Below are 13,054 nucleotides of genomic sequence, written 5' to 3' on the forward strand. Positions count from 1 at the left end.
GACAAAGCTTTTTTGTAACTGGAAGTGAAGTCGCTTTTATCATTTTGTGCATCGGGTCTGTATGGTTTGTTTGTTATTAGTGTTATGTAAAGTTCAATTTGTTCTTTTGCCTAGGCCTGAAGAATCACTGAGTCGAATCATTAGGGTTAACTTGTGCTGAGATTCAAACCATGCTCCGAGTCATAAGTGTGTACGGACTCACGCAGATCATCATCTGATTCCGGACTCACGTTTAGATCACTATCTGAGTTGCGACTCCGTACTGACGTTTCAATCATGATCTGAGTCGTGAGTCTGGAATCACACTCAGATGATGGTGTGAGTGGTGAGTGTGAGTTCATACTCATTTTCAGATCAGTGTTTTCGTGACGTCAGTGTGCGCCATTCTCTTCATTTACTGACAGCAGCGTGGAGGGAAGATTATTTGCCGCAACAAAAGACGCTTGCAGGCACACTGGCTTGCATTGTCTCTCGGGGACCGCAAGACAAATACGTGTAACGTCTTCCTGCGTGCGTGCACTCCCCTGCACATTTGGTGCTTTTTTCACGGGATGAATGTTGCCAATTATATACAATGGAAGGTAGAGGCATATTCAATCTATTTCAGACCATTTGTGTATGCCTTCTGACAATCTACAATGTTAAACTTTATAAGAAAGCAAATATCACATGTGGCACTTCAACCACACGAAAAGCAATCAACCAAACTAAACCACAAAGAACGAAGGTTCCTACCTAAAGATAATTACCATGGTGAGGACCACGTGGGCTAAAGAAGTTGTTTAGCTCAATTATTGACTGAGTCCAAATTATTCTCCAGTCAAAGAGACGGAGCCCAAATGTTCTAGCCAGTCCAGATGAGTCGTTAGTCGAAAAGAGTGAGTGAGTTCAGGAGAGTCATGAGTCAAGACGAGTATGAGCTCACATAAATCATGAGTTGAAATGAGTTAGTCCAGATGAGTTGTGAGTCGAGGCGAGTGCGTGAGCGCAAATGAGTCGCGTGTCAAAGTGAGCCCTTAGTGGAAACAAGTTTATAAGGTTAAAACGACTGAGTGAGCTAAGATAAGCCGTGAGTTGAAGTGCATTGTGAGTCTAATTGAGTTTGAGTTCATGAGTTTACAACCCCAGTGTGTATGCGTATGATGTTTGAGTGAGCCTCCGGATTGACCAAAATTTTGTGAGTGAGCCTGAGTGAAAAATCGTGATTTTGCCCAGGTATATTCGTCTGTCGAGTCTGATTGTCTTTCGTCTCCGTACCAATTACACATCGCCCTCAGAGTCGACGTGCATCTCGAAGAACCGAAATACAACAGTGAGAGAAGAAAATTTGTGAGCCTGTACGGACTCAACTGCACTCCGCGAAAGCCCGTTACTCGAGCCGAATCATACTTTTCGCCGCTCACAGGAATCTCCCAGTATTTCAATGTGGGTATGCATGGCCACCTGGAAGAACATAAAGACCCCAAGTGGGGACAGTCAGGGCAGGGACAAGCGGAAGTGTCACAGAGCAAGGGGCAACGCGGCTAGGAAGGAGCAAATGGTGCTCAAGTGAGCGGGATTTGTTGGGTCCGTTGGTGTTCCTGGTCCGGCATTACGAGTGGGAGGTGCGTGATGTTTACATGTTATAGAATAGCGCGCATGTGCCACAAACATACAGCGGATACTGGCCGGACCAACGTGCCTCTAAAACCCCCACTGTGACAATGAGGCGGAATTAGTCCGAAGCTAAAAAGAACAATGAGTACAAACTTAAGCTTTGAGAAACAAAGGCATGACTAAAGACTGGAAGGCGAGAAACCAAGAAAGAGAAACCGAAGTAAAAATCACAAATGTCGGGGCCAAGACAAAAATCTGAACGGTCGAGCTCGATACATATGAAGCGTTAGCTGAAGCAGAAACTAGAAAATTAGAAGTTGAAATCTAGAAATAGAACAAGTCTATCGGGGATGTCAGATTGAAGCAGACAGAAAAAGGATTAAAGCACAAGCTAACTGAAGGAAAGAAATCGAGATTGAATAACGCATGTTATTGCAAAGTTCCTAGTCGAGGCTGCAGTGTGGTAGGTAGACCGCCAAATGTTGATACTCACATGACCGCATTGATCATAGTTAAAAGATGGTCGAGAGGTGTCAAGCCGGCTTCCATCACTCAAGTTTCGAAAAAAGAAGTGCCAGAGCGGCAAATGCGTTTAGTGAAAAAGTGATAAGCCATCGTAATGTACCGTAAGCAAACCGGTGATTTCTCCATGCAGAGGAGAGAGCTGTCGAGCGGAAATTCACGATCCGGTCGCCTATTTGCGTCATCTGCAGGGATCGTGCTCCCTGAAGGGAAGGCATGCTTATTACAAGCAAGATTAATACTTTGCCAGTAGAAAATATCTTGCACAAGGGTATGACTGCACACAATGCCTGCACTTTCTAGGTTTCTGAAATAGGTGCACTGCTATCGAGTATGATAGAGTACAATTCTGTTATTAAACAGAAGCTGTGATATATCACAATATTAAGGATCTAACTGGAGCCTGGCGACTGAGAAATGGACATGGCACTGTTATTTGCAGCTTATTTCATTTTGGTGTTGTTTCATTTGGCCCTGTGCCATTGCAAACTGCTGTTAGGGACGCGGGCTTCAGGGGATGACGCCATTATGCCACTTAAGTAAAGGGTTTCCACACCCATGCCACACCGAGCATGGGCATGATAAAGGGCGCGATTACAAGTTTGGCACTCTTCACGAGCTCTGCTGGAGCCACTTTCGCCTCAACAAAGACACTGTGCGCTAGACGGCAACAAATGTATTCATACTTATTCTAAATACTTTAAAAAGTCCAGAAGGACATTGAGGACGGGGAAAAAGACTGAGATATCTACAGGAGAAACTAGTTAATGCAACGTGAGGTGCAAGGTAAAAACTGAACAGAAACTAATGTATGTACGCGGCAAAACGCAATGGCGAAAATATACATAAATGCGAAGTGCTCGATGAAGCATGGTCGCTGGGCTACTGCCGGGAAAAATGCAACGCTTCTACAACGAATAGTCTGGATACAAGGCCTTACGCGCACCGACCGTGCTAGAGGTTTGAAATGAAATGTTTTGGAAATATGGCGGTTGCATTCGCTGCCGGAACCCGAAGAGCAGGTATAGTTAGCATGACTCCTAAATTATAGGATTCTCCTTGATGTATGCTTGGTTGACAGAGCGCCATGCAGTGTCAAGAAAATGAACGCACAGTGTGAAGCATCTGTCGAAAGAGACCCAACGCTTGACCTTGCCTTGCACGTTTCTGCGTGACACAGTACACGTATAACGCCACGCTGGCCTTCTTTGCCATGTACACAAATCTCTTCAACTATTGTTCACTTGTGACACAAACAGCCAGAGCAAAGAAGGGCCTGTTTCGACTAAACAAGAGTATACGCACTCCCAAACACGTAGTACTTGAAATAGAATGCTTCTGCAAGAAGTGTAGGCGGCATTACTTGGCTCGCGGCAGAGAATGAGCAGTGAAGCCAGCCATTATTAACAATATATTAAGGCCCTAGTAATAGTTAGGAGGTTTCGACATTATCCCAACGGCTTTCTGAGCTCGCCCACAATTTTAATTTGTTTTTATAGTATCCTTGCCACTGGTAGATGCTGAAGTTGCCTTCAGTAGCTCTAGGTGCTCTTCGGGCGCCATATGTGGCTCAAAAATGATACTCTAGAACAGAGTGTTTCGTTTCAATCTTGGTTATCGCTTCGTTTCACTAGCAGCAGCACCCTCAATTTTGCGATATGCTGGGACTATCACTTCAAACAAGGTTGACAAAATAAACTAGAAGCATATTTTTTCGAGATGGATGGTTGTGCGCTTTAACGAAGCCATGTTGAGTTTTGCCTCCTTTAAATTGTGTCACAAGTGTTTTGTTTAAATGGAGACCCTTATTCAACCCTAGCACAGTGCAGACCCAGAAAGAGAATGTGATTATTTTTATGTTTGTGACGACGCAACACTGTGTCATCATCCAATTGAAAGGGTTGAACATTTTCACTTTTCAGTCTTCTAATGTGCCTCGAAGGACGGCCAAAGGAAGAGGGGCAGGGGGCGAAAAAGGATTAATGGTGTGCTTGTATGCTGACCAGCATCACTTAAACGTGACTAAAATATTCAAAGTGCTGCCCTTCACCTAATTTGGCATCGGTAAGTGTTTTGGCGGTTTGTTTGATGAGTCACATATTGTCGTTTTCAAGAATACACGGTTCGCGGCCTCATTCAGCAGAGCAGTTCACGACCCCACCGCAGCGCTGCTATCTCCGTCGACTCTTGCTGCTAGAGTGCTTGTGACTGCAGCCTTCTGCCCTGACTTCTGTGCTGTCAAGCAACATGTGTGATGAACTCTAGTGCGGAGCACTCTCCTGTGTCGCTGCTGGCGTTCGCTTCGAAGAGGGGCGACGTGAATGTACCGTGTGGGTTGCCTAACGTGTAGGGTGCTCGGCGTGCCTGCATTGAGGCACGAAAGAGGGGTGTCACGAGAACCCTCTTTATGTTCCATATGGCATCACGATTGCCGAAACCAAAACTGTTGAGTGAATAACTTGAGTGAAATAACAACAGCAACGATATATTATGTCGATTGTAATGCCCCAAAGAACGATCTGCGAAATGAATGAATGAATGAATGAATGAATGAATGAATGAATGAATGAATGAATGAATCAATCAATCAATCTGTTAGACAGTCAGTCTGTCGGACGGTCGGTCAGTCAGTCATTCAACTGGTTAAATATTAACCTGTTATCCAATTAATAAATCAAGTAGTGTGGGCAAGCTAAAACAGCACTCGTTACAACAGCACAAAAAATCAAAGCGACGAAATATTACTGGAATAAGACAGCATTCCCTTATACATAGCTCAGTCCTTTTCAAAGCGTAATGTTATGGCGCAATGCTCACGTGCGCAACCGCCATGCATAAATGAAATGTTGTTACGATCAGTTCCAGTTTTACCGAATATTTTATCCTGGCATATTGTGCGATGCTTAATTAGGATTTAACCACTGCTAGCCAGTAGCATTTAACGGAATGCTTGGAGAATGTTTCCCTTTCCATTCTTACTTCTCCTTTTCTTATATCTTTTCTCAGCGTTCTTTTCGTTTCACATCCCTATTATAACTTGATCCGTTGAAGGTGTTCTCTTAATTTTATTGTTCCGTCTTTTAGTATCTTCTTACATCTCAGCGTATCTCAACAGATCGTTCCATGGAAAAGCCATGGTTGCTAAGACAGCGGTCGGCTTTTCCGCATTGATCTAGCCAGCGAGTTGTGGCAGGCCAATGCGTTCTGCGTGCTTCTTCAAACATGAAGCTATGAAAGCAGACTGAAATCGGAGTAGCCTGTGCATTCATGTATTTTATCAATAACTTTTTGTGTTCTGTCTTCACACATACAGGAAAGGCCGCTGAGTAGCAGTTGCACTCGTGAACTATGAAACCGCGTAGACAGGAATGACACACAATAAATGTCAGAGTGCAATAGAAAAAATGCCTTGTGATTTACATGACCAATTTAAGTATGACTTAGTGCTCTTCCTCACTTTGAACTCTTCATTTGCTTAACTTAGATCAAGAGAGACAGCCAACGTACTACGAAATATATACCAGCTGCAGCTCTCAGGACACATAATTCTGTCCCCATCGGCTGTAACCGCACGAAGTAGACATAAATATTTTTAAAACGAAGCCGTCAGAACGTTTCTGCATGGCCTATGCTTAACGTGTCTGACACGGGATCCAAGGTTCCGATTCCCATTCTCATCTCACGCTCACTTATAATAGGAGCTGCGTGAGTTGGCAGCTCCTGCCGACTTGTCCACTTCGTGTACTCTCGTGACGTTAAACACACAGCCGACCATTCAATGTCACCTGCTCCCATTACTCTTCTCATTAGAAGTTTGAGTGCAAAAATTAAAGGCTCGCTCAAGAGTAGACGTGAAGCGCCCTCAACGCGGTCTTTTAATTTTTAAAATTGTTGTAGGTGAAAGGAAGGCACAATATGCTTAAAACTTGACAAGAATATGGATGTTAAATGGCAAGCGAAATCATGTGATGCAATCCTGAACGCCGTAAAAAAATAGGCAAATGTTTAGTCCTGGTAAACTTAACTGACAAAAACGACAACGGAACGTTTGGCTCGTTGCCCAGTTATAGTGGGGCACTGGTTAAGATGCCCGACTACTGTGCCGGAGTACCATGGTTTGAACCCGACCACCGGTGGCTGCATTTGGATGGAGGCAAAATGGAGAGGCGTCCGTGTGCTGTGCAATGTTAGTCTACGTTAAAATAATTGGTTCACAGGAAGGATAAGGCGTAATATCTATCGCACTTGTTTTCATGGACGCCTGACCTGGGCCGTAAGGAGAGAAAGGAAGATGGGAGTGAAAGTGGAAAGAGAGAACGAGGAGCAATCGTGGAGGGTCACGGAGTAATTTAGACCACCTGGAAATGTGTTGTGGCTGTAGGAAGAAAGAAAATAAAATGCACGGGCCTGCTACTGGCTCTGTAGCTGAGCCACCTCCGCTGCCTCGTGCGGACAGAAGAGAAAATAAACAAGAAAGAAAAAGGAAGAGGGACAGAAAGACGTGCGCCGCAACAACAGCCGTCGTCCACCACCCCCGAAGCGGTGGCGGGGGCAATGAGGGCCTACAACAGGTAACAATTCAGTGGCAGGCTAGCCCCCGCCGTAAGCGGCGGTGACCCACCTGTCCTATCCCCATCAGTGCCAGGATCAGCCTTTCCCACCTGGTGATATTTAACGTCCTCAGGTGGCCGAAATACCATCGCAGCCCTCCACTACGGCCCCCCTTTCCCCTCTTTTCACTTTTACTCTCACATTCTTCCCTTCCCATCGGCGCGCTACAGGTGCTCACAAAGAGTCGACTTTATCTCGGCAACCTCGCGGTAAAGAGGGAGAGGTCTGTCCGCTTGTGGACCGAAGTATTGTTCGGGTGTAAGCACACGACGCGCCGTGCTCATCCAGTACAGTATGAGCGGGCGACCAGGGTGAGACAAGTCCTGCGCGTTTCTTTTCCTTGAACCAATTACTATTATTATTGAAGAGAGATATCGCAGAGCGCACTTGTGAACAAACGCGCGGCAGTGGAATTGGTGCACGCGTCCCTTTATGTGCGCTTTTGGAGCAGAGAAAGCTTGCATTGAGCGAAAACACATCCAGAATATTGAGTGAGTGCGGTGGTGGCGTTTCTGACGAAAATTACATACCTGTGTCGCAGGATTTCTGAGCGCTGTAGGGAAACTTTCATATTGATTGCTGTCGATGTGTACATATTTAATGATAGGATGATTTTTCGGCGGCAATGTAACGAATGTACAATCAAAACTAAATTTACACTGGCTAATATGTGAATCTAAGACTGAAGTGCGATTGACAGTTTAAATTCACGAAAATTGCCGGGATCGAACGGCTCAAGTGGAATTTTTAAAGTACTCTTTAAAGAAGCTTATGATCAAAATGCGTTGCCTCCTTAAGTGTGAGCAACACTGTCTTTATTTCTAAAATTGATGATGCTGAAAGCTGCGACAGGTTACAGTGTACAGTTATAATTACTAACGATGGAAACGGTTGTCATAGAATATGCGAAATTAACGTTTACTAGCCGAGATGTCCCCGTCTCTCCAACGCGATGCAATGTCTAAAAGATTTTGACTTAGTTGCCCAATTCCTCTTACACTCCCATCTTCCTCCCTTTCCTTACGATGGGGTGTCCGCGGAAAAAGTGAGACAAATAGTGCGTGCTTTCTATAAAAAGTATTAAGCTATAGATTGTACAGCTTGTTCGGCCGAAAAGCTGTCGGAGTTGTAGCATTGGTAGTGTAGTTCTAGTCGGCACCCACGTTGGAAAAAATCGGGGATGGCTAAAGAAATCGCATCATGTAAAATTGTGGTTCTAGTGATTAATGATTATCTTATGTATGATAGGCGATAACGAGTAATAAATTAAGTGCAGTTCATTAAGCGATTAATTATATAAAGGAAAGAAACAGCAAATCGGGAGAAGAGGGTTTAGAGTTGTCAAAATGGTAAGAATATAAAACCAGTGCTGGATGATTGAAACAAAAAAAAAAAAATTGTGCATACTTTATCAATTATACACTGCACTAACTGAAAAATGAATTAGAAAAAGAGGCCTTCAAATGTATAAAAACGCTCCCAAGGGAAAGTCAAGCCTGATCCTAAATCAGGAAATGCAGGGTGTGTAAACTGATAAATTATTTGAAACTTTTGAAAAATTAAAAAAAAGTGTTCAAAGGCATCGAAATTCTCAGAATAAAAAGAGAATGTTTGATGATGCTAATTAAGAAAATATATAGCGCTAATTTATCAATTTTTAAATGAAACAATTGAAAAACTGAAAAATTGAGGGAAGAGGGCTAAGGTGGAAGAGGCTGAAAATGAAAACCGAATGCTTGACGATGCTAGTTAACAAAATTTAGAGTGTAATATGAAAGATTCATCATCGTAACCATCATAATCATATTCAGCCTGACTATACCCATTGCAGTGAGAAGACCTTTCCTATATTTCTCCAATTAACCGGGTTCTGTGCTAGCTGCATCCACTTGACCCCTGCGAACTTCTTAACTTCATCCGCCCACCTAACTTTCTGCCGCCCCCTGCTACGCCTTCTCCTTCCCTTGGAATCCAGTTTCTTACCCTAAGCGAACATCGGTCATCCTCTCTTCGCACAACATGCCCTGCCCATGCCCATTCCTTCTTCTTGATTTGCGCTAGAATGTCAGCAACTTGAGTTATTTCTCTGACCCATTTTGCACGCTTCCTATCTCTTAATGTTACCCCTACTATTTTTCGTTCCATAGCCCTCTGCGTTGTCCTCAACTTAAATGGAGCCCTCTGGTTAGCCTCCACGTTTCAGCCCCATAGGTGAGTACAGGTAAGATCAAATATTAGAAGTAATTAAAAATAAAAATTACCACACAAAGGATCTAAGAGGTGAAAATCGTCAGAATGAGAAACCTATATGCTTGATAGTGCTAATTCAGGAAATGTAAAGTGTAATTGATCAACTAATTGAATTAATGAGAAAACGGAAAATTAACAAGCAGGGTAAAATTTGTGATAATGGCCAGAATGAAAAGCCAATGTTTAATAAAAATTTGACGATGCTGAAAAACATTCTTGTGAAGACGAACAACTTCTGAACGTACCGTATATAGTGAGTGGTATTGCTATCGGTTTGTGTGTTTGGGGATGACCTCTCTAAGCACAGACCACTGTCCTGCTTCTTTGGTTCCAATGCCTTCCAATATACCCCCTCTCCCTCTCAAATTTGGTAGAGGCACTGGGTGACGACTATGGAGCTGCGTATAGTCACTCTCTCTACACCAGCGATGCCTGATGACGTTGCGCACCAAGTCGAGCAAGCGTGCCCGGCTGTCACCTGTGCCGTATCTCTTCGCCAGCGGAACCGGGCTATCTTCTGTTGAGCCGATGAGCCCGACGTTGAAGACTGGCTCACATCTTACGAATAGGTGAGCCTCTGCAGTAGACGGGAGGATAAGACGAAGCTGAACAAAGATGTTTTTATCTAACCGTCGCCTCTATGATATGGTATTGGAACTACGAGGGTGATATCCGAACTTGAACCGCCTTCAAAACGAAGCTTGCTGAAGTCTTTGATCACCCGTCTGTCAGCAAACTTCGTGCTAAATAGTGCTTGCGTGAATTTTTGCAGCGGCCCTGCGAAAGCTTTACCAGATACATAAAAGTCGTTGACTTATGCAAACGCGTCAGTGTGAATATGTCCGAGGCTTACAAGTTAAAACACATCTTGAAAGGCATCGGCGAGGATGCCATCAGAGGCTGTTAGCTCGCGACGTGCGCACGATGACTGAAATGTTCAAGCTTAGTCAAAGCTTCGAAGACCGCGCAAGCAGAGGATACTGACTCGGCAATACCAAGCCCAGGCTGAATCGCTTGCTCGACTGACGCCTGCAGCTGCCAATACCTATATGCCGCAGTAAATTAAAGACTTCGTTCGTGAAGGGGTAGCTCGTTAACTATTTCTTCTGCTTAGCATTCAACAGATGCCGCCATATTTGGTCCCAGCTATCTGACACGCTATACAAGAGCAGGTTACTGAGGCGTTTCCGTCTATACATTTACCGGCATCTCTTGCCGCGCCTCAGATTTACGCCGGTGCTGTTTCAAGCTTTTCACCGGTCCCGTGTCTTACACCGACGTCGCCCCAAGATCTGTCGCCGGCCCCCAGATTTACGCCGATGTCCTAGCACAATCACCACCGTCTGTTTATACCTCAATATTTGTACCTGTGGAAAGGCCGGCACCTCTTCTGCGACCAGCTCGATGAGTAAGTTTTCCATGGCGCAAAGTGGTTTGATTAGGTATGTGGGGATTAAAGCCCCAGAGCGACTCAGGCTTTGAGAGATGCCGTAGTGGAGGACTCCGGAAATTGCGACCACCTGGGGTTCTTAATTGTGTACTGACATCGCACAGTACACGGGCGCCTTGCTCTCTGCCTCCACTGAAAAGCGGACGCCGAGGCTGGGATTTGATCCTGCATTCTCGGGAACAGTAGTCGAGCGCCGTAACCACTGCGACACCTCGACGAGGCCCATGGCGCAAAGTTACAGCAGCCCTTAATGCTGCACTTGCGGATATATATGCCTACGCCATCTCCACGTGTCAACATCACATGCGCAAGCTTCGAGGTACTAGTCTCTAACGGCTCAGTATTCCGCGCCTGTCGACCAACCATCAAGTCCTCCTTTTCCCCTCATCGTTCAGGCCTCTCGAGCCGCCGCTCTCCTCCGCCAGGAGACTGCTCTATCTCCTTGAGGAAAACTAGCTGCCGCAGTTACTTAGGCAAGAACCATGCCCCCCTCAAATGTCGAAGACCTCATCGATCCCCTGCACCTTATTGACGTTTTTTAGAGGGTGTTTCTGTAATGGCCCTGATTGACAACGGTGCCGTGATTTCGGTAATGGACTCGGGGGTGGCGCAGTGGTTACGGCGCTCGATTACTGTTCCCAAGGATGCGGGATCGAATCCCGGCCTCGGCGGCCGCTTTTCGATGCAGGCGAAAAGCAAGGCGCCCGTGTGCTGTGCGATGTCAGTGCACGGTAAAGAACCCCAAGTCATCGAAATTTCCGGAGTCTTCCACTACGGCGTCTCTCATAGCCTGAGGCGCTTTGGGACGTTAAACTCCACAAACCACAAACCGAAAATTGTTGTAGTTCTTTAAAAATACAGATGGTTTATATTGTAACCCGCGCTAACCATGTCAGTTCGGAGGGGGAAGAAGACGAAGGTCGTGCGGAGTGCGCGTGATTCTGAGCCGCCGCTGCTTTTGCCTGGTCAAGCGCCTGCTCTGTGCCTCCTGTGCCTCAGCGCCCCAACCCCATCCTTTGACCTTGTCCTTCTGGAGTGCCGTTCGGGTAGCGATAGAACCCGTGACATTCTGGTGGAGGTGCGGGGTAAATGCAGCACAGCCCCTCAACACCCGCTACTCTGAGTCCGCCCCCAAATCTCAGCAGCCGCCCCTTCGACAAGGAGGCCGAGATACGCGCCAGCCAGCGACTTCAAGGGTTTGCTCCTGAATTTCGTCTGTTGCCGAACTCCGGCTCTCTACAACTTACAATGGCCCGGAGTACCACGACCCAATGCCAACAGACGGACTCGTTTCTCGCACCGTCCGTGGTGTATCTACGATGACTCCTCGTACGGCTGCTACGTTCCATGCCGATGTCTTCGAAGATGTAGAGGATTGGTTGGATCAGTACGAACGTGTGGCTCACCACAATGGCTGGAATGCCGAAAACTGTCTTCAGAATTTGTATTTCTGCCTGAACAGTACTGCTCGGCACTGGTTCGAAAATCACAAGGCCTCTCTTACATCCTGGGACACCTGTAAAGAAGAGCTGCGATGGACGTTCGCCAATCAGTATCGGTGACAGCGAGCAGAAGACCTTCTGGAAACAAGAGTGCAATGACCCGACGAAACACAGTGACAAGTTTTGTTCAAGACGTCTTACGACTTAGCTCCCGGGCCGACCCCCGTACCACCGAGGAAAAAAGGTGCGTGCACTCACGCGGGGCATAAAGAGGGACATTTTCGGCGGGCTTATTCGACATCCGCCGACTACAGTGGGACAATTTGTAAATGAGGCAACGAACATCGAGCGAGCCTTGGTTGCGGGAGCGGACCATTATCGTCGCCTTGCTGGAGGTCCCAGCGTTTCGAACCTTTCAGCTGCTCGCTTTCCGGTTGGTTCCCTCGACAAAGCAAACCTGCGCGAGATCATCCGCGAAGTTGTACGAGAGGAAATACGGCAGCTGCGTACACCTGCTTATGGTACGCCATCCTGCGCCCTCACGGATGCTGTCCGTGAAGAAATACAACGTGCCCTTTATCCACAGTGCTCCGTTGCTTCTTCACCTACTCAGCCCGTTGAGACGTACGCGTTCGTTGCTAGTCGCCCGCCGCCGCAGCAGCCACCACCGCCGCCTGTTCGCCGTCAGTACTTGCCTACACAACCCCGTATCCCTGCGTACGATCTTTGTCCGCAGCAGCAATGTATGAGCCAGGCCGATACGTGGAGGACAACCGACCAACTCCCGCTATGCTTCCACTGCGGAGAAGGAGGCCACGTCTACCTTCGCTGCCCTTACCACGAGCTTGGTCCTCGCAGTTTTCAGCGGAATGCTCCCCGCCCGGAGTTCGGCGAGCAACCTCACGCCATCGCGGATTATTTTCGCCGTTCACCACCACCTGACCGGTCTTTACGTAGCGACCTTCGCTCGCAACCGTCCCGCCGGTACGATTCTCCCCTTCGCAGCAATTGACGGGAAAGCCTGTCCCCTCGTCGGGAAAACTAAGCACGGCGATGTCTGGAGGTGACGTTGCCGAACCCGTTCCTGTTAAAGAGCCTCCACGTTTCTCGCCCCGATCCCCCACTCGAACCGACGATCAACCCGACGACCTTACCGACGAACGTCGCACCGAACTTTTCGCCG

The sequence above is a fragment of the Amblyomma maculatum genome, chromosome 1 (assembly GCF_055883805.1).
Source record: "Amblyomma maculatum isolate TAMU_Amacu chromosome 1, ASM5588380v1, whole genome shotgun sequence".
Taxonomy (NCBI): domain Eukaryota; kingdom Metazoa; phylum Arthropoda; class Arachnida; order Ixodida; family Ixodidae; genus Amblyomma; species Amblyomma maculatum.